At 38.0% G+C, this 23,694-nt stretch overlaps 1 protein-coding gene and 1 pseudogene across 7 annotated transcripts in view; one reads left to right on the top strand and one right to left on the bottom strand.

Annotated features, from left to right (window-relative positions):
- Nucleotides 1-23,694, top strand: part of SLC35F5 (solute carrier family 35 member F5) — a 280,557-nt gene that overhangs the window by 39,008 nt on the left and 217,855 nt on the right. For 3 of the 7 annotated variants that reach the window (XM_089916887.1, XM_089916886.1, XM_022590659.2), the window contains exon 16: nt 2,179-12,117. The exons of 2 other annotated variants lie outside the window; for them this stretch is intronic. The gene's annotated coding sequence lies outside the window, so the exon portion shown is untranslated. The remainder of the gene's footprint in view (nt 1-2,178; nt 12,118-23,694) is intronic. 2 more of the 7 variants (XM_089916889.1, XM_089916888.1) reach the window with 2 other exon arrangements.
- Nucleotides 17,022-22,414, bottom strand: LOC111183393 (nudC domain-containing protein 1-like; annotated as a pseudogene).

Raw genomic sequence — 23,694 nt, 5'->3', positions numbered from 1 at the left:
TTTTTGCGGTACGCGGGCCTCTCACTGCTGTGGCCTCTCCCGTCGCGGAGCACAGGCTCCGGATGCGCAGGCCCAGTGGCCACGGCTCACGGGCCCAGCCGCTCCGCGGCATGTGGGATCTTCCCGGACCGGGGCGCGAACCCGCGTCCCCTGCATCGGCAGACGGACTCTCAACCACTGCGCCACCAGGGAAGCCTGTGATTCCAAGTTTTAACTATTACTTATATTCATGCTAATGGTCATCATTTTACTTAATGATACACTTTAGAAAAATATTTTTTTCTGAGTATAAAATTAAGAAAAAATGTAATCCTTCAGTGTATATCCAGTCTCTTCTCCATGTATGTGTGTGTGTTTACCACAACTGGCACAATATATATCCTGATTCTCTGACTATGCTTTTCACTTAACAATGTTTCGAGAACATTTCCACATTTTTTTTTTAATTTTAAGAAATAGTATCTTATATATTTCTTACATGACAGAAAGAGTACGTGATAGTTTATGTTTCTCTTAATGAGTCCTTGAAATATATCCACCGTATATCTTTGGTAGGTAGGAAAGCAATTATTTATTTAGAGCAAGAGATCACAATAAATTACTGAAATTCTGGAAATTCTGTTCCCTTTCTTCTGAGATAACTTTAGACGATTTATATTGAAATGTTTCTTGATTACACCTGGGCTTCCCCTCTTCACCTAGAACATTGAACAACTCCTGTCAACTCCTTGCACTCACATTGGCCATGAAGCTTAAGTTTATCTTCATGGTAAATTCACCTCTAACCCAAGGCTATTTGTCTTGGTTTTATGTTTTTCTTTGATTGGTCTTTTTTTATTCTAGTTTTTCCTCTTAGGATGGTTATATATGCACATAGTTTGAAGAGTTAGAGTTCTACAATTCTTATTGTACAATGCAGCTATCCCCTGCCCTGCACTGCCTATCCTGCTTTCATTCTTTTCCCACCCTGAGGAGTCCCTTTAAACTCTTCATTGATTTGTTTCATATTTTCCTCTCCATCTAAGTACCATGCTTATACTTCTATTTCTTGATTTCTCAGTTTCAGGCCTCTTCAGTTGGTTTTCCCACTATGGCACATGAGGACAGGTTACTTTCAGTTTCCCCCTCCTCTGCTCCCACCACACTTGCCTGCCTTCCAGCCCTGTATCATTCCTACCTCCTCATCATCCCAGGATATTTATCCTGTGATTTTGAACAGATGTGTAATCAGTGTTTACATTGTTATGCCTATATAAATGTTACTTTTACCTGAGCCATGTAGGTTTGTGCCTGGCATTTCCCCAGTCCAGAGACCCTCTGTTACTACCCTTTTTGGAGAATAAACCTCAGATCTTCTCCTGGGATAGAGAAGAGGCACTTGACCAGCTGTGAAACGTGAGGGGCGGGCATCTGAGTGTCTAGCTGCTTTTTCTATAAACTTTGTACCAATCTGCCTACTTTTAGTTGTTTCTTCACCCCTCCTTACAGAGGCATCTGGTTGTATTTCTTCATTGCTAGCTAAGAGTTGGCTGCTCTTTTCTTGTCTCTGTTCTTCTCTATGTTCATGTGGTTTATACTTTTTAAAAAAAATCCCTTTATTATCTTTTTACTGAGGTTTTGGGGACAGAGTAGAACTATGTATATTTTGCTCTTTTAAAATTGTTTTAATTTTTAAAATTAAAAAAATGCAAATAGTTATTCTTTAAAGCTTTTTAATGCTATAATTTATACATTTTCCCTCCCTAGTATGCTGTGCATTATTCCCATACTCACACTCATACCCACCCTCACCCAGATATTTTTGGAAGTGAGAGCTGGATAAAGAGGAGATAGTGAAGACTGAAGAAGATGGACTACAATAGAGTAGAATAAAGTAGGGCAGGTTGGGCAGCAGTCTTTGTCTTGACAGGGGTAATGGTGTAATGTACCTTGAATAAAACTGTTATTATGTGATCTTAAAGTAGTATTGGATGTCAGCCTTTGACATTGCTGTAGAACTCACTTTCATGAGTTCTTAGAACTCACCTCAAGTTCTGGTATCCAGTTATTAAGTATATAGGCTGTGTTTGATATATATTCCAATGGTAAGATAATTTTCTTTTTAAAATATAAACTATAGAAATTAAAGCTATGACAGTTGTAATCTAATGATGATCCCGTGTTTGTTTTTATTTTTAGCTTGATAATGGAACAATATACGGTGAAGAGACAATCTCTGGCAAGTTTTTGTAGAAAAATGTTTCAGTGCCTAGTCCGAAAAATAGCAGTTTCAGTTCTTTGGAACTCTAAAACATATTTTCCTCTTGTCTGTTTTCTTCATTTTCATAATGAAGTACTTTGCTATGTAGCTGTGTACATATCACTACAGTTATAGGAAGTTTCAGTCTACAGTCCATCTGAAGGACCAACCTGCCTTACACATCTCAAGGAATTCAGCTGATGAAATAATTTGGACTAATCAAGGGATAAAATTTTAATGTTCTGGAGACTTTATTTTCACATATTATTTGTTAAATGCTGGACTACATTATGAAAATGTTTTCAAGAAATCATTTTAAGTATATAGATTGGTGTTTCTTACAGGTAAAATGCTAAAATAAGTTGCCTATAATAGGTATGGATTATATTTTTGAGTTTTGTAGAATATTACAAATTAACAACACGAAAAATGTTTAATTTATGCAGCAAATATACTCACACAAATTTGGTAGGACTTTAGAAAGAATCGATATTTGGTAGGACTTTAGAAAGAATCGACTTTAGAAAGAATCGAAAAGATCTGGTTCACTTACACTACATATACTGTATTATCCTTTCATAGCATTAGGTGCCTTCTACTTTAAATCTGTGACAAACCATGACAAATTTTTAAAGGAGAAGTATTATTGTAGAATGAAGAATCATGTACTTCTAAAGACTGTATTGCTGTAAGTTTAATTGATAAAGCTCTGCTTATTTAGAGTTTTGAAGAAATATCCTCTCTTCAATTAAACATTTTCATAATGGAATGATGTAAATTGAAGTGATAAAGAGTATTATTAAAATAAAATGTTTATATTTATGTGTGTGTATTATAGATTTACCAATTGGTTTCTGATTTTTTTCACATATAAATGTGCCAAATTATCCTAGAACTGGATGCCTCTTCTTTAAATAATTTTAGTTTTCCTAAATAAATTTTTATGGTTAAAAACCAAAGAAGGAAGGCAAGAAGAAATTCTACTTTAAAAATTACATTTGGAGATTTCCTTTACCAAGTTTACATTAAATATAAATACTCCTGATTTTAACTTTTAAACTTAGGTCTTATATGTCCTTATTGTGCAGCAGCTCCTGGACTCTACTCACTGTAGCCCTCAGAGGATGAATGTATGTCTCAGGATTCATCCAGGCTTTTGATTAATCAGAACGTACTTCCTTCTCAAGTTTTGTGAGATTAGTTCCTTTCTCTTCAAAATTTCTTAACACATCTGATTTTTTAAAATTCCCTTTGCAAATATTTATCTTCAGTTCGTCTTATTCACGTTCTTAAAATTGCTTCGATGTTACCGTAAGTCTGAAATGAAGTTTAGCCATCTTTCTGCTTGTCCTGAGATTTTATATTATATTAATTTAAAAGATTGATGATAACATTAAATTTTAAAAATAGATGTTATCCTATTTGGTGCCACCAATAAATCTTAAACCGAAAAGAATCCTGATTTTGTGAGCTTGGCACAGGTTAAAGGCATGTAAAGAATGTGGACTTCGAAGAAATTTTCTCTTGAAAAGAACTAATGAAGTACATTTCAGTTCCTCAAAGACTAAGTTTGGTTGACGTTCCCTATCTGTATACCCCTCTACTTCATGTTTTTGCTGTTTTGACAGTTCGCCAGTACCTTTCCGCAGTTTACGGGATGAAGTAGTTGAAACAGTGTCAGTGAAATTCAAGCTTTAAATTTTTCTGTAAATATGGTAGGAAAAGAGGTTGAACTTAGAATTTTTTGGTTGTCCATGTGCTCTATGTTCACATGTCATACAGATCGTGTGTTGTCACTCAGGATTCCAGAAGTAGTCAGCCTTGTTAACATACTGGATAAGTCTTGAGGAGGTCTTCCACTAGGCTATGCTTTTTGTCAAAGAACCTCTTTAGAAGGAAGCAAAATTACATTGGTTAGCTGAAAGTAGGGATTACTGCTGCTTTGCCAACTTACATATTGTTTTTTCTCCCAGGTTATATTTATCTAAATGATTTTGGTATTTGAATACTGTAGCCACGGCAAGTGAGCAGTTGAAGACTTCCTTTCTGCACCTTGTAGTTAAGGGTTCACCTTCTCAGAAAATTAAGTTATGGTAGATTACTTTCATTCTGTGATTACCCAGAAGTCTAAGTATCAGGGCCCTAGGGTCACAGCAACCGCACTGCAGGCCTTTGGAAATGTTGGGAGAGGTTACACTCAAGTAACTGCTAATGTCCTTCATCTCTGTTGGAACAGTGTTGGCCTGTGATTATATTTTTCTGAATCTAAAGACCCAAATAGGGATTTCTAATACCTTGTTTCAGTCTTCTACTTTTCTTCCCATACATAATTTAAATTCCATTATTGTATAACGTTTCAAATTATGACCTTGATGAAAGGGAGTCTGCTGTTTTGTCAGAAACACTTTCAGTTAGATGAACATCAGAATCTCTACTAAAACAAAACTGAAAAATGAGGCAGCCTTAAAAGTGCTTAGATGAACGCTTTTTGAAGCTCAGAAGAGCCATTAGATATACGTAAGACATTCCGTTAAATTTTGATTTTTAAAAAGTTGATATATTGACTTCTGTCAGCCTGACTTAATTCCTTAAATTAAACTGATTTTCCCACTGGCAGCCAATGAATAAAATTAATTGTTTCTATAGAAGTGAGCTCACAAGGTTAAATGAATGTTCTCAAAGGTATACAGTCTTATTTCAGGAAGAATGCTCATGCCCGCTTCACAATGAATCATGCAGAACCAATTTGGGGTTGCAAGGTGTGACTTCTCTGGAAGCCAAGGCTTTTCATAAGGCAGTTTGGTAAGATCTGTAGCACTAATCCTCAGTGTGCTGGTTGAAGAAACAAAATATCTCTAAAGAAAGACAAAGTAGGAAGTAATTTTAAAATATATTTCCCAGAATCATATCAGCAAATAAATGAAATGTCATTTTTATTTTAAGCAATTCTAGTTGTTAGAATCCTGCCTCATTTCTCCCTACTTTCCTTTTGAAATATTCTCTATTACTAAATAATATTATAGGAAGAATTCAAAGAATTAAGAGATGACTGTTACCTCTGACATCTGCAAATTTAACTTATACAGCTAACATAATTGTGTGCTGATTTTGTTTCTTCGATGGTGACAGGGCATATATGAGATTCTCAGTCTACAGAATTCGAAGGTAGGGTTCTATTTTATTACGTCATGTACCAAAAATTCCATTTGGCTAAATTGAGGTACATTTTTTTACACAGACTTGCAATTTTTAGATGCCCCACATTTCCTTTTTTATACTATCAGCCTCATCCATCTGTAGAAAAACTAATAGTACAGTATTTCGTAGTCTGTCCTGTATATGTACATAGGAAACTTCCCTTTAAATATTAAGAGCCTTTTAAAAACTGCGGACAGAAAAGGAGTTCATTATAAATTCAAAGCAAATAATGACCGTTGGGAATTTATTGTTATATTAACATGAAGCTTTTTTGTTTTGCCATTAGGCGTCAAGAGGACATGATAATTGAAATCTTTATTTTAACTTTAACTCTTATTATAATGATTACCTTATTTTCATTCTGATTTTTTGGTTTTCTAAAAAAAACTGTGTTTTATACATCTTAGGAACTAAGCATCATTTTTAATGTCATTGCATTTAAAAAACAAGACTTTCCTATAAAATTTCCTATATGATAACTATACATACTAGAATGGCAACTAATGAAATCATTGACAAAAATTTAAGGAAAAATTACATATGAAAAGGAATTAGTATTCTCCGGTTAGGCATACTTGCCGAAATGCTAAAGTGAAATGGCAAAATATCCAATGAAGACATTTTGAATTTTTGGTAACATGAATTATTTTATTTTTCATTTGGGGGTTTGGAGTGGAGGAGCACTCAGATGAAGACAGCATTTCCTTCATGATGTTTTAAAGTTGGAAAAGAAAACCTTCCAAATGGAAATTTTTAACAAGGTACTTCATTAAATTCTTAGTTTTTAATTTAATTTTACATGTGGTTTCTTTCTTAAGAGCTACTTTTATTAACTTTAACTTAGATCCTTGTATGCTAAACATTCAGTATATCCCTACTTGGTTTTCCTATACCTAGTTTTAATTATGGCAAGTAATACTAAAGTCAGTCAGGCAAGGGTATTTGTCAGTTTCAGTGGATCTTTATAAGGCAGGCAGAAGATTTTTGTTTCAAGTCTTATTTATTTGGGACATAAGATGAAAACAGTTCTTCAGAATCTTACTGGCAATATTTGTTTATTCAGAATAGCTCTCACTTTTTTTTTTTCTTATGAAAAAATTCAGTGTCAAGCAGTTAGACCGTAACATCAAAAGCAAAATTTTGTTGAAGGCCATCCCTGTCATAATATTCAGGGATAAGGGGTAATACACTAAGTTCTTCTGACCTCTGCAGTAGCTCAGTGTAGAATTATATGTATTTTAATACATATGCTCCAGGTGAGGCTTCCAAGAGGCAACATGCTAAAGAGCAGTGGCTCTCAAACTTGAGGGCCCACCAGCATCACTTGGAGGGCTTGCTGGGCCCACCCCAGAGTTTCTCATTCAGAAGGGCTGGGCAAGGCCTGCGAATCTGCATTCCTAACAAGTTTCCAGGTAATGCCCCTGCTGCTGGTCCTAGGACCGCGCTTTGTGAATCATTACCCTCAGGAAAGAGCAGTGACTTTGAAGTTGGAATTGCCCTGTTCTCCATTAGTGGATTTACTGGGGGGCAGGAGGGGGAGCAGGTATTTAATCCAGGTAGGCCGACATTTCCTTAGCTGTAAAATGGAGGTTAATGCTACCTACCTGGGACTGTGAGAATTGAGGTAGTAAAGTTGGAAGTGCCCAGTCCTACGTGCCTGGGGGGCTTGATAAATGCTGATTCCCTTGTTCCATCCTCCCCTTCCTATTCTCAAATGGAAAGGGAGGAACTAAACTTAACGCCTTCTAAGTTCCTGTCACCTCTCAAATTCTGTGATTCTAAAAGTTCTCTAGTTTAAGAGAGAATGCCAAACACTGTATGTGTGTTTGGTGCTTTACAGAGAGTGGTGTGGTGGTAACAGTGAGATTGCATAGACCATAGTTTCGTTTCTGCTTTCATTACAGCTTAGCATCCAGACTCTGTAAAAAAGTTTTCAGTCAGATTTTAAAGCAGCATTGAAGAAATTATATTGAAATTCATGACAGTTTCTGGAGGCTGAGTGTATCAGATAAATGGGCATGCTTTTCTCAATGACTGGCCTTATTAGAGTCTCCACTATGTTGCCTCCTATAATGCATGCTCAAATGTGTAGTTTTCATTACCTGCTTGATTTTCAGACAGCATTAAATAAGCTGCAAAACAAATCCAAGCTAAAATTGTGAGCATATAATTTTTTTAATTTTTATTTATTTATTTATTGGCTGCGTTGGGTCTTTGTTGCTGCGTGTGGGCTTTCTCTAGTTGCGGCAAGCGGGGGCTACTCTTCGTTGTGGTGCACGGGCTTCTCGTTGTGGTGGCTTCTCTTGTTGCAGAGCATGGGCTCTAGGCACACGGGCTTCAGTAGTTGTGGCACACGGGCTCAGTAGTTGTGGCTCGCAGGTTCTAGAGCACAGGCTCAGTAGTTGTGGCGCACGGGCTTAGTTGCTCCATGGCATGTGGGATCTTCCCAGACCAGGGCTCGAACCCGTGTCCCCTGCACTGGCAGGCGGATTCTTAACCACTGTGCCATCAGGGAAGCCCGTGAGCGTATAATTTTTATAGCATGAAGTTATTCAGTGTTTTATTTAAAAATAGTCACTAGTGTATTCACTCTTGTGAATTTATAATCTAAAAAATTGGGGATGCTAAAAGTACTGGGCTAAAATACTATTAGATTTTTTTCGTTTAACTTCATCTTGTTAAAGAAAATAATCACAACCAGGGTCCTTTTTCTTTACCCCTCCATCTAAATCTATACAGTATGTATGCTAACGCACATATATGGAATCTAAGAAAACGGTACTGAAGAACCTAGTGGCAGGGCAGGAATCAAGACGCAGACGTAGAGAACAGAGACTTGAGGACGCTGGTGGGGAGGCGGAAGGTGGGACAAAGTGAGAGAGTGTCATGGACATATATACACTCCCAAATGTAAAATAGATAGCTAGTGGGAAGCAGCCGCATAGCACAGGGATATCAGCTCGGTGCTTTGTGACCACCTAGAGGGGTGTGATAGGGAGGGTGGGAGGGAGACACAAGAGGGAGGGGATATGGGGATATATATATACATAGAGCTGATTCAGTTTGTTATACAGCAGAAACTAACACACCATTGTAAAGCAATTATACTCCAATAAAGATATTTAAAAAAATAAATCTATACAGTAAATTTGGGGATGAGTACGTACAACAAAAAGCACATGCAGCTAAGTGATTGGGGTTTGGCGACATACGTGGAACTTGAATAAAGCGTTTGCAGCCATCCAGGATGATCTCCTTAAACTACTGACTGCCGCGGGCCTGCAGGATGTGCACTGGAAACATGGGTGGGAGAGCTTTCCCCACACGCTGGAGGCTCTGACTGCATTTGAAATACCTATTTTTAAAAACCTGAGCAGAAGGAGGCTAGAAAGAATGCAGACAGGACATTGAAAATGCTAATTCCCTTTGTTAGTAGAACATGAAATACCTGATAGTGGCCAAAAAAAAAAAAAAGTCAATGCCAGGATACAAGGTAGGGTAAAGTTCAACTAGTATAATCTGAAGTGGGTCTTAATATTCAGATTCATGTTAGAGGTTAGGCAGCAATATTTTTGTGGAACCAGGTATATATATTTATTTTGCCTTTCTTTATAGTCATACTGGTAAATTCTTGGGAAGGTTTGTTTTGCATCCAAGATATTTTCTATACGGTGACCCTTGAACAACACGGGGGTTAATCTGAGTATAATTTATAGTCGACCCTCCATCTCCCATGGTTCCTCCATATCCGTATATTCAACCACAGACCTTTATAGTCCTGTAATATTTACTGTTGAACAATATCTGCATATTAGTGGACCTGTGCAGTTCAATCTGAACAGCTGTTCAAGGGTCAACTGTACTAAAATTTTATAGTATATTCTTAATCCCCTTTGGCTAGTAAATTAAAGCTGAAATTATCAAGTGTCAACATACTGTGATTTGTATTTTAACGTAAGACAAGAGTGCATCATTCTGATCAAGTTGCAACATTTTAATTTTATCTGATGGGTCTGTATTGAGTGATCAGTAGCTAAGTGCAAATACTCCCATCCCTGTAGTAGAGATCATTTTATATAAAAGTCACCTTAATTACTAGACCCAGAAGGCCAGACGTGATGAAAGAGTACTTTAGAAAGATGAAATGTTAAATAAATAAACAAATTAAGGAAACAATCTGAGATAGATTTGCCTAAGTGTAATTTAATGCAGGTATTTACCTCAGATTTGTTTTTAAACTTGATAATTTTATTCTTCCATCTGTTTAATAAAATGAATATTTTCCGATTTTCAGAACCTGGCATATTTAAATTTTAAACACAATTATAAAATTAATTCTAATTACTACTTATGGTACAAATTCTATTCTGATTTGGGGCCAGAACTATCCCAGTTTTGGAGGCAATTTGAAACTGCTTTTTTTTTTTTTTTTTTTGCTGTATGCGGGCCTCTCACTGTTGTTGCCTCTCCCGTTGCGGAGCGCAGGCTCCGGACGCGCAGGCACAGCGGCCACGGTTCACGGGCCTAGCTGCTCCGCGGCATGTGGGGTCCTCCCAGACCGGGGCACGAACCCGTGTCCCCTGCATCGGCAGGCGGACTCTCAACCACTGCACCACCAGGGAAGCCCGAAACTGCTTATTTTTATACTATATGATTTGGGAAAGATTATTTTATAGACTATGAATAACCTAATGTAAAGTATGTCTGATTTATTTTAATGCATTTGTGTAAAACCATATGTATGTTCTACTTATAGTATGTACTTCTATTTCAGTAAAAATTCATGAAAAATTCAGATCTGTCCGTGGGCAAACAAGTATTTGGTGGTTCTTTTTTTTTCCCGCCACACTGTGCAGCATGCGGGATCTTAGTTCCCTGACCAGGGGTCAGACCCGCGCCCCCTGCGATGGAAGTGCTGAGTATTAACCACTGGACTGCCAGGGAAGTCCCAACAAGTATTTGATTTCTAAAGTTTCCTTTTATTCAAACATTTGCACTCATTCTTTCATGCCTGAGTCTCCAAGATGTACCTCGGGTATTTGATAAAGCAGATCTTCCTGTAGAACAACGAGAAGAGCAGAGCCACGCACACAATGCAGCCGGAGACGAGGACGACAAAGAAGGGCCCTGCTTTTCCTTTTCTTCCTGCTGTTGACTCCCATTGCAGGGCGTAACCGGGAGCTTGGGACTTGGAGCCTCCGGATGTCAACTCTTCCGAGCTAGAGAGCAGAGGTCAAGCAGGCCCAGAGCTGGCATAGGCACTAAGTAGCTGGCTTGCGTTTGGAGGCCCGATTGTGTGGAAAACACGCATCTTTAAACAGCAGAATCACAGTACGTGAAGATGTCACAGTACAAGAAATACTCTGGGGCTTCCCTGGTGGGGCAGTGGTTGAGGGTCCGCCTGCTGATGCGGGGGACACGGGTTCGTGCCCCAGTCCGGGAGGATCCCACATGCCGTGGAGTGGCTGGGCCCGTGAGCCATGGCCGCTGGGCCTGCGCGTCCAGAGCCTGTGCTCCGCTAAGGGAGAGGCAGCGACAGTGAGAGGCCCAAGTACCGCAAAAAAAAAAAAAAAAAAGTGTTAACATGAAAAAAAGAAAGTTGGTTTTATCTTTGGGCTTCCCTGGTGGCGCAGTGGTTGAGAGTCCGCCTACCGATGCAGGGGACACGGGTTCGTGCCCCGGTCCGGGAGGATCCCACATGCCGTGGAGCGCCTGGGCCCGTGAGCCATGGCCGCTGAGCCTGCGCGTCCGGAGCCTGTGCTCCGTAACGGGAGAGGCCACAGCACTGAGAGGCCCGCGTACCGCCAAAAAAAAAAAAAAAAAAAAAAGAAATACTCTGAAGCCAGGATTGGTTTTGTCCACCTCGGGTCCACTCCAGAAAGAGGATTTGGAGGAAAATGCCTGCCCTGGACTTCTGTTATCATTCCCAGCCCTCCTCCTCTACTTCCCACCACCATCCTTTCCCTTTTCCTCTGCTCCTCAAAAATGTGGCTGCTTTAAAGCCAAACATAAAAATAGAACATGAAAAATATTTTTTAGTGACTGAGAGGATGAGAGCTAAAGCATTCAGGATAGTGTATTCACGGAAGTGTTGAAAAAGAGGAACTAAGAACAATAATTTCTTAATATCTTGGAAGACTCATGAAAGACTGAAAATAGAATCTTAAGGAGATAGTGTTCTCAAAACTTTGCTCTAATTATTTAAAACTCTTCATCTTAATTATTTTGAAAAGTCATTAAGCATTTGTCAATTCTAACCATTAGAGGTAAAATTTTAAACTGGTTCATTAATCATAGGATCATCATTTTACAGTTGGAAGGGTCTCTAGAGAGTTTCTAGTGACAGAATTAGGATGGCCATGTGTCCCAGTTTGTGGAGGACAGTCCCAGTTTACATCTTGTTGTCCTGGTATAATCATTAATAGTGCTCCAATAAAGAATGTAATTTATATTCATTCAATTATATGGCCACCCTAACGTACTCCAAGTTTCCTGACAACTAGGCTGCTGACAAATTTCACATTCATTGATTCCCAATCTAGTGTTTTTTACTCTAGACCTGTGTGCTTGCATAAAGGAAGCCATATGAGCCAACAATCTTGGGTCTTTTGATCAGGATGTTAACTCCTACCTTGAATCAATTTTCCTCCTGGAGTAGAATGCTAGGATACTTCACAGAGGTAAGTGAAGATCCAGATTATCCGGTTTGCTCTGTTGGCCCAAATTTTCCTTCTTGGGGCCATAAACCAGTTATTATTATTAAGAAACAAATTAACAAGCAAATTTTTATTTTTATTTTTCAGGTTTATTGAGGTATAATTGACAAAATAAGTTGTAATATGTAATATGATGATTTGATACACATATACATTATGAAAGGATTTCCACTATAAATTTAATAAACACATCCATCACCTCACATACTTAACTTTATTTATTTTTTGGTCAAAAAGCTTAAGATCTCCTCTCAGCAAATTTCAGTTATACCATAAAGTATTCTCAACTATAGTCACCATGCTATACATTAGATCCTTAGAACTTTGCTCACTTTATACCTGAAAGTTTGTGCCCTTTTACCAACCACTCCTCATCTCCCCCAACCCCCAGCCCATGGCAACTTCTGTTCTACTCTCTGTTTCTAGAAGTTTGACTTTTTCCTTTTTAGATTCCACATGTAAGTGGTACCATGCAGTACGTCTTATTTCACTTAGCATAATGCCTTCCAAGTTCATCCATGTTGCAAAGGGCAGGGTTTCCTTCTTCTTAAAGTCTGAATAATATTATATATTATAAATGTATATTATATATATATGATATATATTATATATGTCATATATATATATATGATATTCTTTATCCATTTGTATGTCAACAGACTTTTAGGTTTACCTTGGCTATTGTGAATAATGCTGCAATGAACATGGGAGTACAGATACCGATTTGAGATAGTGATTTTGTTTTCTTAGGATATATAGCCAGAAGTGGGATTGTTGGACTATATGGTAGCTTTGTTTTTTAATTTATTGGGGAACCTGTTTACTATTTTCCATAGTGGCTGCTATACCATTTTACATTCCTGCTAACAGTGTACAAGGGTTTCCTTTTTTCCACATATTTACCAGCTTTTGTTATCTCTTGTCTTTTTTATAAAAGTCATCAGGCTGTGAGGTGATATTGCAGTTTTGATCTGTATTTCCCTGATGATTAGGGATGCTGAATTTCTTTTCATATACCAATTGGACACTTGTATGTCTTCTTTGGAGAAATGTCTATTCAGGTCCTTTGCCCATTTTTAAATTAGATTATTTGGTTTCTTTTGCTATTGAGTTGTATGAGTTCCTTATATATTTTGGATATTAACTCCTTATTGATATGTGGTTTGCAAATATTTTCTCCCATTCTATAGGTTACCTTTACATTTTGTTGATGTTTTCCTTTGCTGTGCAAGACCTTTTAGTTTGATTTGGTCGCAGTTGTTTATTTTTGCTTTTGTTGCTTTTGCTTTTGGTGTCAAATCCAAAAATTTCATTCTTTTGCATATGGATATCCAATTTCCCATTTTTCCCATCCAAAACCACCATTCATTGAAGAGACTATCCTTTCCTCATTGTGTATTCTTGGTGCCTTTGTCAAAAATTAATTGACTAGGGCTTCCCTGGTGGCGCAGTGGTTGAGAGTCCACCTGCCAATGCAGGGGACACAGGTTCGTGCCCCGGTCCGGGAAGATCCCACATGCCGCGGAGCAGCTGGGCCTGTGAGCCATGGCCACTGAGCCTGCGCGTCCAGAGCCTGTGCTCCGCAACGGGAGAGGCCACAACAGTGAGAGGCCCGCGTACCGCAAAAAAAAAAAAAATTAATTGACTAGATTGTGTATGGGTTTGTTTCTCTTCTGGGCACTCTATTCTGTTTCATTGATCTATGTGTCTGTTTTTATGCCAATGACATACTGTTTTGATTACTATTGCTTTGTAATATAGTTTGAAATCAAGAAATATGATGCCTCCAGCTTTGATATTTTTGCTCAAGATTGCTGTAGCTATTCAGGGTCTTTTGTGGTTCCAGATGAATTTAGCATTGATTTTTCTGTTTCTGTGAAAAATGACATTGGAATTTTGGTAGAGATTGCATTGCATCCATAGATCACTTTGGATAAGTATGGACAATTAATTTTTCCAATCCATGAATATGGACTATCTTTTCAATTATTTGTATCTTCTTCAATTTCTTTCATCAGTCTTTTATAATTTTCAGCATATAGATCATTCACCTCCTTGGTTAAATTTATTCCTAAGTATTTTTACCATATTTGATGTTATTGTAAATGAGATTTTTTTCCTTAGTTTCTCTCTCTGATGGTTCATTGTTACTGAGTAGAAATACAACTGATTTTTATATATTGATTTTTATGTATTAATTTTTGTACTCAGCAACTTTACTGAGTGCATTTATCAGTTCTAACAGTTTTTTGATGGAATCTTTAGTTTTTTTTTTTTTTATATATATGAGATCATGTCGTCTACAAACATAGACAGTTTTACTTCTTCCTTTCTGATTTGGATGTCATTTTATTTCTTTTTCTTCCTTGATTTATCTGACTAGGACTTCTTGTACTATGTTAAATAGAAGTGCTAAGAGTAGGCATCCTTGTCTTGTTCCTGATCTTAGAAGAAAAGTCTTTAGCTTTTCATTGTTGAGTATGGAGTTAGCTGTGGGGTTGTCATGTGGGGTACATTCCTTCTATACCTAATTTGTTGAGAGTTTTTAATCATGAATGGGTGTTGGATTTTGTCAAATGCTTTTTCTGCATCTATTTAGACAATCATATAATTTTTATCCTTCATTCTGTTAATGTGGTGTATCATATTTATTGATTGGCATATGTTGTACCATCCTTGCATCTCAGAGATAAATCCCACTTGATCGTGGTGTTTGATTCTTTTAATGTGCTGTTGAATTTAGTTTGCTAATATTTTGTTGAGGATTTTTGCATCTTTGTTTATCAAAGATATTGGCCAAGGAAATTTTCTTGTAGCGGCCTTTTCTGGCTTTGGTGTCAGGGTAATGCTGGCCTCTTAAAATGAGTTTAGAAGTGTTCCCTTTTCTTCTATCTTTTGGAATAGTTTGAGAAGGATAAGTATTATTTCTTTTTAACTCTTTGGCAGAATTCACCAGCAAAGCCTTCTGGTCCTGCACTTTTCTTTATTGGGAGGTTTTGTTTACTGATTCAGTCTTCTTATTAGTAATTGGTCTGTTCAGATTTTCTGTTTCTTCATGAATCAGTCTTAGTAGGAATGGATCCATTTCTTCTAGACTGTCCAGTTTGTTGGCAAGTAATTGTTTGTAGAAGTCTCTTTTGATCCTTAGTAGTTCTGTGGTATCAGTTGTAATGTCTCCTCTTGTTTCTGATTTTAATCATTTGAGTCTTCTCTCTTTTTTTTTAGTCCGGCTAAAGGTTTGTCAATTTTGTTTGTCTTAGTTTCATTGATCTTTTCTGTTATGTTTCTAATCTATTTATTTTGGCTCTGAACTTTGTTATTTCCTTCCTTCTACTAACTTTGGGTTTAGTTTGTTCTTTATTTAGTTTCCTTCAGGTGTAAAATTAACTTGTTTATTTAAGATCTTTCTTTTTTCTTAATGTAGATATTTAATGCTATAAAATTCATGTTTAGAACTGCTTTTGCATCCCATAAGTTTTGGTATGTTGTGTTTTTGTTTAAAGACATTTTTTGATTGCCCTTTTGATTTCTTCCTTGATCCATTCAGGACCATGTTTCTTAATCTTCACATATTTGTGAATTTTTCAATTTTCCTCTTGTTATTGATTTCTAGTTTTAAACCACTGTGGTCACAAAAGATGCTTGCTAAAATTTCAGTGTACTTAAATTTGTTAACACTTGTTTTATGGCCTAACATATGACCAATCCTGGAGAATATTCTGTGTGTGCTTGAGAAGAGTATGTATTCTTCCGCTTTTGGATGAAATGTTCTGTATATGTCTGTTATGTTCATCTTTAACATGTAGTTTAAGTCCAGTTTGGTTACTGAATTTCTGTTTGAATGATCTCTCCATTGTCAAAAGGGGGATATTGAAGTCCCCTGCAATTACTGTGTTGATATCTATGCAATTGGATGTTGGGCACATTAATATTTATAATTGTTATATCCTTCTTGATGAATTGGTCACCTAATCATTACATAATGACCTTCTTTGCCTCTTTTTACAGCTTTTCACTTAAAGTCTATTTTGTCTGATGTAAATATAGCTACCCTGCTCTCTTTTGGTTCCCATCTGCATGGAATAGCTTTTTTCCCATCCATTCACTTTCAGTCTATGTGTATCTTTAAAACTGAAGTGAGTCTCTTTTCAGCATTTATGTGGGTCTTATCATTATTATAATTTTAAAATCCATTCACCCACTCTATATCTTTTGACTGGAGAATTTAGTTTACTTACATTTAATTTTTGATATGTATGGACTTACTATTGCTATGTTGTTAATTGTTTTCTGGCTTTTTTTGTAGTTCCTTTGTTCCTTTCTTGCTCTCTTCTTTCATGATTTGATGATTTTCTGTAATTGTATGCTTTGCTTCCTTTCTTCTTATCTTTTTTTGTATCTACTGTAGGTTTTCACTTTGTGGTTATCATCACAACTTCATATGCATACAAAGGCTCTACATATGCTTACTCTCCCTCCCACATTTTATGTTTTTGATGTTACAAATTGCATCTCTTTAAATTATGTATCTATTAACAAATTATTGTAGCTGTAGTTATTTTTAATGCTTTTTTCTCTTATCCTTTATACTAGAGTTATAAGTGATTTATGCATCCTCATTGCAATATTAGAGTATTCTGAATTCACATATATATTTACCTCTACCAGTGAGTTTTATGCTTTCATATATTTTCATGTTACTAATTAGCATCCTTTTGTTTCAGCTTGAAGAACTCCCTTAAACATTTCTTATAAGGCCATTCTAGTGGTAATGGACTCCTTCAGCTTGTGTTTGTCTGGGAAATCTTTATCTCTTCTTTAATTCTGAAGGATAAGTTGGCTAGAATATTCTTGGTTGGCAGTTTTTTTCTTTCAGCATCTTAAATATGTCATCCCACTCTCTTCTGGTCTACAAGGTTTCTGCTGAAAAATCCAATGATAGTCTTATGGAGGTTCTTCAGCTCCCTGATGCAGGCTAACTGGAAGCCTGACCTTCAGGCAGCAGCTGGGAATGTCAGGACGTTAGCTATGTGGTCTAGCCCCTATCGGGGAGAAACCAAGAGCTGGGTGTTTTTGCTTACTCTGTGCCAAGCCAAAGGGGAAAGTCACTGGTAGTGCTTGTGCATCTATATAGAATGGCCTGTTTTCTTTGTTGATTTTTTTGTTTTGTTTTTTGCTGTGTTGGGTCTTTACTGCTGTGTGCAGGCTTTCTCTAGTTGCAGTGAGCGGGTGCTACTCTTTGTTGTGGTGCACTTCTGTGGAGGGGAAGTCAAGAGCCTCTTATCTAGCCTTCTCGGTGATGTCCTCCATGTGACATTCTTAAGGGGCTTTTGGGCTGCTCACACCTTCCTCTTGTTTGAGCATCTCCACTTGAATCTTGCCACACACATTTAGTTTTAAATTGGCATTGAGGAGAAACATCTGGAATCAAATCTAGCCACATAGACCCAAATCACCCCAAGAGCTAAGGGAATATAAAATATGCAACAGGTACTGCTTTCATAAAGATTAAGAAAAAACCTTAACAGGTAAGTAACTATACCATCAAACCAAAAAATAGCAGGTAATCATGCTTTAGTTAAATGATCAACTACTACATCATCTCTAAGTGTCTGTACTATTCCAGAATGACCTGGACCCTAATCAAGATGACGAGTCCTTTAAAAAAATATGACTTTGGTGGGTGCATTTAAAAATTGCTTTAACGAGAGAGCAGTTATCTCTTCCTGCTCCAGGAAACATTTCTGGTATATACCCCAAAAGAATGCAAATAGTTAAGCCTAATGCAGAATGATATATTCCATGAGCCTATGTAGGCAAAGAGCCTTACAAGTAATTTATTTGGTGAGCAGTGTGGAGAATGTGATCAGGTGCTTTAAAAAACATCAATTATGAAACTTCTATAAATATAATGGAGAGAAAAAGAACCTGGCCTTGACCATCAGCATTCGTCTGAGTTGCACTAAACCCAATCTGAAAAAAAAATCCCAGAAGTTCAACCAAGAATGCATTGAAGTATTTCAACCATCAAATTAAGGGCATAACTATGCGACCTTTTCTTTTGAGTGCTAATTCAGGACTATTAACCCTATTTTCTTGGACAGTGTTGAGAAACCACTCAATCTTGGATGTACTTGTGTAAACCTGAATTTTCAACTCAGATCTTTTTCTTCCCTGACACTTATTTTAGATGGATTACTTAAGCATACTTGCATGAAACTATTTCTTAATTCAAGTCCTGCTGAATACCAGTGTCCCATGAGATTAACTCAGTGGGCGTTCCGAAACAGAACAAAACATAAAACCAAAAGCTGATTCCATGGTTGAATAAATTGGGAAACATGCTTACATGTTCCTGCTTTCACTGCAGGATCACGTGAAAGATTTAATATCCTTTGTAAATAATGACTTCCTAGAAAGGTTGGGGTCCAATTTGCAGTCTTCTTCAAACTTATTTGATCAAGGATCCCCCCTGTAAACTCTTGCTTTTTTTTTTTTTTTAATAAATTTATTTATTTATTTTTGGCTGCGTTGGGTCTTTGTTGCTGCGCGCGGGCTTTCTTTAGTTGCGGTGAGTGGGGGCTACTCTTCCTTGGGGTGCGCAGGCTTCTCATTGCGGTGGCTTCTCTTGTTGCAGAACACAGGCTCTTGGCGCACGGGCTTTAGTAGTTGTGGTGCGCGGGCTCAGTAGTTGTGGCTTGCGGGCTCAGTAGCTGTGGCTCGCGGGCCCTAGAGCGCAGGTTCAGTAGTGTAGCGCATGGCCTTAGTTGCTCCGTGGCATGTGGGATCTTCCCGGACCAGAGCTCGAACCCGTGTCCCCTGCATCGGCAGGCGGATTCTTAACCACTAACCACCCAACCCTTGCTTTTTGGGCTAAACATTTACCCGTGCGTGTAGAGATGTTTCTGTTCCGTGGAATATGGTTTAGAAATTGCTGCTATTGAAGATAGCAAATGATTGAAAATAGGTCAGGAATCTTTACGCATTTTTGTGTCGTTTGAGTTTTTGGTAGAAGAAATGTTTCCCCTCCTGTGATAATGAAGGGGCTGAATACATGGCATATTTTCCTAGCACAGGTGGCCAATTTGAGGTGCTCTGGCAAACAACGTGGTGTCCCTAATAAGTACAAAGTATTTTTACCTTCCGCTTAGAGTAAAACCTCATACAGCATGAAATAGATAAGCAGTTCAAAAATAATGTCTCCTATACTTTTTTTTACATGATAAATATTTTTATTTATTTATTTTATTATTGTTTTTAATTTATTTTATTTTTTGGTGGTACGTGGGCCTCTCACTGTTGTGGCCTCTCCCATTGCGGAGTACAGGCTCTGGACGCGCAGGCTTAGCGGCCATGGCTCATGGGCCTAGCCACTCCGCGGCATGTGGGATCTTCCCGGACTGGGGCACGAACCCGTGTCCCCTGCATCGGCAGGCAGACTCTCAACCACTGCGCCACCAGGGAAGCCCCAATATTTTTATTTTTAAACAATGAATTGTACATCTTTCGTATAAAAGATGAGATTCTAGCCTCTGTTTTTAAAAAAATTGTACTTGCTAATACTATCTTTACATTTTTTACAGAAGCTAATTTTCTCTAAATTTGCAGCTTCATTCCATAGCTTTTATAGACTCATAGTCTCGAATATATTTCCCATATCCTTTAAAAAATAAATTCATACAAGATAATTTTAACACAATAAAACTTAACAGGTTACAGCACAACTGCCTAGCCTTCCAGCTACCACTGAATACTTTTCCAGTACAGAGAAGCCAACATGTTGGAGTGATTAATTCTCTGTATTTACCTTTATTAAAAAGAGCGTTTTGGTAGTGAGAACAAATAATCTCTCATTTGTTGCTTGAAAGCCTAAAATAGGATCACTGGTTTCTAGGCTTGCTACTTGCTGCTTAGCAACCTGCCCTACTTGCCTGCCTTCCTTCCTATTATTGTAAAGTACAGTGGACATGGGTGTGGGCTGACGATAGATGAAAACTCGTTGAAGGCACTCGCAAAGGGCTGCATAAGAATAATTTGGAGCACAGGCAAAAAAATTTTTGTGTCTCTTTCATACTTGCACGTAGCCTAAAGCATTGAAAATTGCGATATGCTCCCACGTATCGTCTTGGTTGCTGGAGTGTGGTTGCCAGCGTAGGGCATCAACATCATGGTGCAAACAGAAGCAGGGCATTTCTTTAGGATCCACTATGACAGAGAAAAGGTACTGGTTGCTTCCAAGATTCACCCACTTATATGGCAATCCTTTCTTCTCCCCATGTTCAGATGAACCAGCTCTCCTATCCAATCTCTCCTTGGTGGTACCTGTTTTTCCTTGGATTTTCAAGCTAGTTGATTGCCCTGTAACCTCAGATCTCACATGAGTAGTTTTTAAATGTACTGCCATCAAATCTGCATAAACTGGAGCTCTCTTCAAAGAAAATACCACATTCTTCTAACTAACTCTTGAGCATTACAAGGAGGTCTATCTGGATTTGGATTCAGTTCATCAGAGGTCAAATGCATCAGACGTTCAGCTACTGCAGCACATTGAGCTGAGTCTCTTATAAATTCCCCGTTTATCACCGACCACTAGTTCTGGCCATGTCAGTCCTTCATTCTTCTTAATCAAGGAAATCTCCAAGCTATTGTTCTCTTTTTTAAAATTTTATTTTATTTTATTTTATTTATTTATTTATTTTATATTGTTCTCTTTAATTACTCATATAGTGCTTTCATGATCCATAGATGAATAGAGATTTCCTTCCAGAAACCTCTGACCCTTCAGCACAATGTTGACATGATCAGGCAAAAACTGTATTTGAATGTCTTCCTTAGTACAGTCTTCTGGAAGTGGTATTGTTACTGTCAAATCATCTTCAGTCTGTTGCCAGTAGTACAGAGGTTCTTTGATTATCTCTGACATGTCTTCATCCTTACTTTCTTCAAGCTCTTGACCAACTTGAACAAATGTAAAGGACTTGTAGGAGACAATCATTAGACCATTCCCATCAGGCTCAAAAGCGACATAATGGGGCACTGACTTTCCACAGAGAATATTATGCTTAGTAATTTCATATTTTTTATTATCTTTATTTTTCTTACTAATAGTGACCCACTCCAAGGAAACATAGAAACCACTTCCTTCCATATCCATTTCCTCTTTCTGTGTTCGAAGAAGCAGCATAGTTATCGAATGTTCTTCAGCTTTCAGCAATGAGATACTGTGAATTATGATAAAAGGACTGCCAAGCTCTTCATTAAACATAATCTCCCATTTTTCAGAAGCGCTATTTCCACATTCACCTGTTCCAATGAGATACAATCTTCCAGTTCCATCTGACAAGGTAACCCAAGTAGAAGATGTGAAATGGATGGATGCGCAAAGGCGATTATCATATGCTGTCAAATCTGTAGGAAATCGAAAACACCTCTCGTGGTTTTCCTAAGGCAGTGTCCAGCATCACTGTTTTTTGGTTTTTGTTTTATTTATTTATTTATTTAGCTGTGTTGGGTCTTCGTTTCTGTGCGAGGGCTTTCTCCAGTTGTGGCGAGCGGGGACCACTCTTCATCGCGGTGCGCGGGCCTCTCACTGTCGTGGCCTCTCTTGTTGCAGAGCACAGACTCCAGATGCGCAGGCTCAGTAGTTGTGGCTCACGGGCTTAGTTGCTCCGCGGCATGTGGGATCTTCCCAGACCAGGGCTCGAACCCGTGTACCCTACACTGGCAGGCAGATTCTTAACCGCTGCGCCACCAGGGAAGCCCAAGCATCACTGTTAAATTCATAATTCTTCCAACGTTATCAACGTAGTAGACACTGTCTTGATACCATGAATCACAATGTAGGTAATTATACATTCCAAAAGCATGCATGTGTTCCAGTGTATACTGATCATCTTGAAGTTTTACTTCTGCCACAGACAAGGCTAGGAGCTGTCACTGTTCCCACTAGGCAGACCAGAGAAAACTCCTAATTCATAGGCAGAGTACACAGAAAAGTCTTTTCTCAGTGGTGAGGAATAATCAGACATAGACTGAGCATCGCTCCAGACAAGGCTGCATCAAGCTCCAGTTGGAAACAGGGCAGCGGCTTGAGGGCCAGCTTATAACCCTCGAAGCGGGGATCCAACAGAGGTCTCTTCACCTACAGGGAGCAATTAGCGGCCACCTCCATCGCCTTCCAGGGTCCTAACATGAGAATTAATAAAGTTCGTGTTGAAAGGTCCGCACTTCATGCGTATCACCGTGGCTGGGAGGTGGCATAGTTCCCATCACCGTCTCCTGTACTTTTAAAATTAGATTCAAAAAACGAAATTAGATTCAGAAAAACCTGAAGAACCATCGCGATTACTGCCAAAATGTTTCAGAGGGCATTAGGTTAATGCCTCCTCTTCTAGGAGAGGAGTGGAAAGGAAGATAGATGCTCATCACCAGAGTTACGACTCTATTTGTTACGAGGATTTGTAGGGGCAGTACTTTGTTATTGGGTATTTGTTTTGAAATTGGAATTATATTTGTTGAATTTTAATCATAAGCAGGGAAATACATCTTCCTGAATGTAAGAAAATACATTAGCTAATTTGGGCCATAAATGTAAAAATTGCCCTTAGCATGTAATCATAGGAATACTAACTTTATGATACATTGTTTTTCTTTGATAAAGTTTTGGTTTAAAACCTGTTGGATTTAGCAAGGGATGAAGGTCAAGAACTGGTCATTTTTGCAGATAAGACACACACACACACACACACACACACAAACATGCACACAAGTTCATTAAACTTTGACCTATATTTCATTCAGCAGTAATGTTTGCTGTTAGAAATAATTCTACTTGCATCTTAATTTTGCTTACTCAATGAGTATGTTAAGTGTTTCATAAAGTCTACCTTTAAAAACATCGTAAATATACTAAACAGCAGTTCTTTAGTTGAAAGTGCTAATTTAATTAAACAAATACTTGTGTGGATTCCTACTATTTGCAAAGCTTCATTGAACACATTATGAATAAGATAATCTTTAAGGAACTTATGGTGTTTTGAGGGGACATGATTAGAAAAGTATCAAAAAAAAAAACCCCAAAAAATAAACAGGTTATAATAGTCGCCATTATATAGGGTTGAAAGGAGGCCCATCAAGGGATGAGGAAAGGCTTTACACAGAAAGTGGCACTTGAGATGGACTTTGAAGATTGAAGTCAGATTTTGAGAGGTAGGTTGGTAGGCAGGAGATAACAAATGGCTGCATAGAATTGGAGTAATTTGTGAATGAGGAAAAGCAAGTCATCCAGTTTGGCAGGAGTTTAGATGGAATAAGTATTAGAGAGTAATGGGAAATAGAGTTAGGAAAGCAGCCTATAAAGTATTCGTATCAGTCAGCTTAGGCAAAGCAGTAGTAACAAAGGGCTCCAAATCACAGCAATGCAATAAGCTTATTTTTCACTTATATCAGGTTTCCATTATGGGTTGCCTGTAGCTCTGCTCCTTGCATCTTTGTTCTGGGCCCCGGCTGAAGAAGCAGCCCCTATGTGGAGGGTATCAGTTC

The sequence above is a fragment of the Delphinapterus leucas genome, chromosome 8 (assembly GCF_059928025.1).
Source record: "Delphinapterus leucas isolate spDelLeu-1000000601 "Yukka" chromosome 8, BTC_Dleu_Yukka2, whole genome shotgun sequence".
In the NCBI taxonomy this organism is placed as follows: Eukaryota; Metazoa; Chordata; class Mammalia; order Artiodactyla; family Monodontidae; genus Delphinapterus; species Delphinapterus leucas.
Note: the sequence above shows the minus strand (reverse complement) of the source record. Positions and strands in the feature narration are given on the sequence as shown.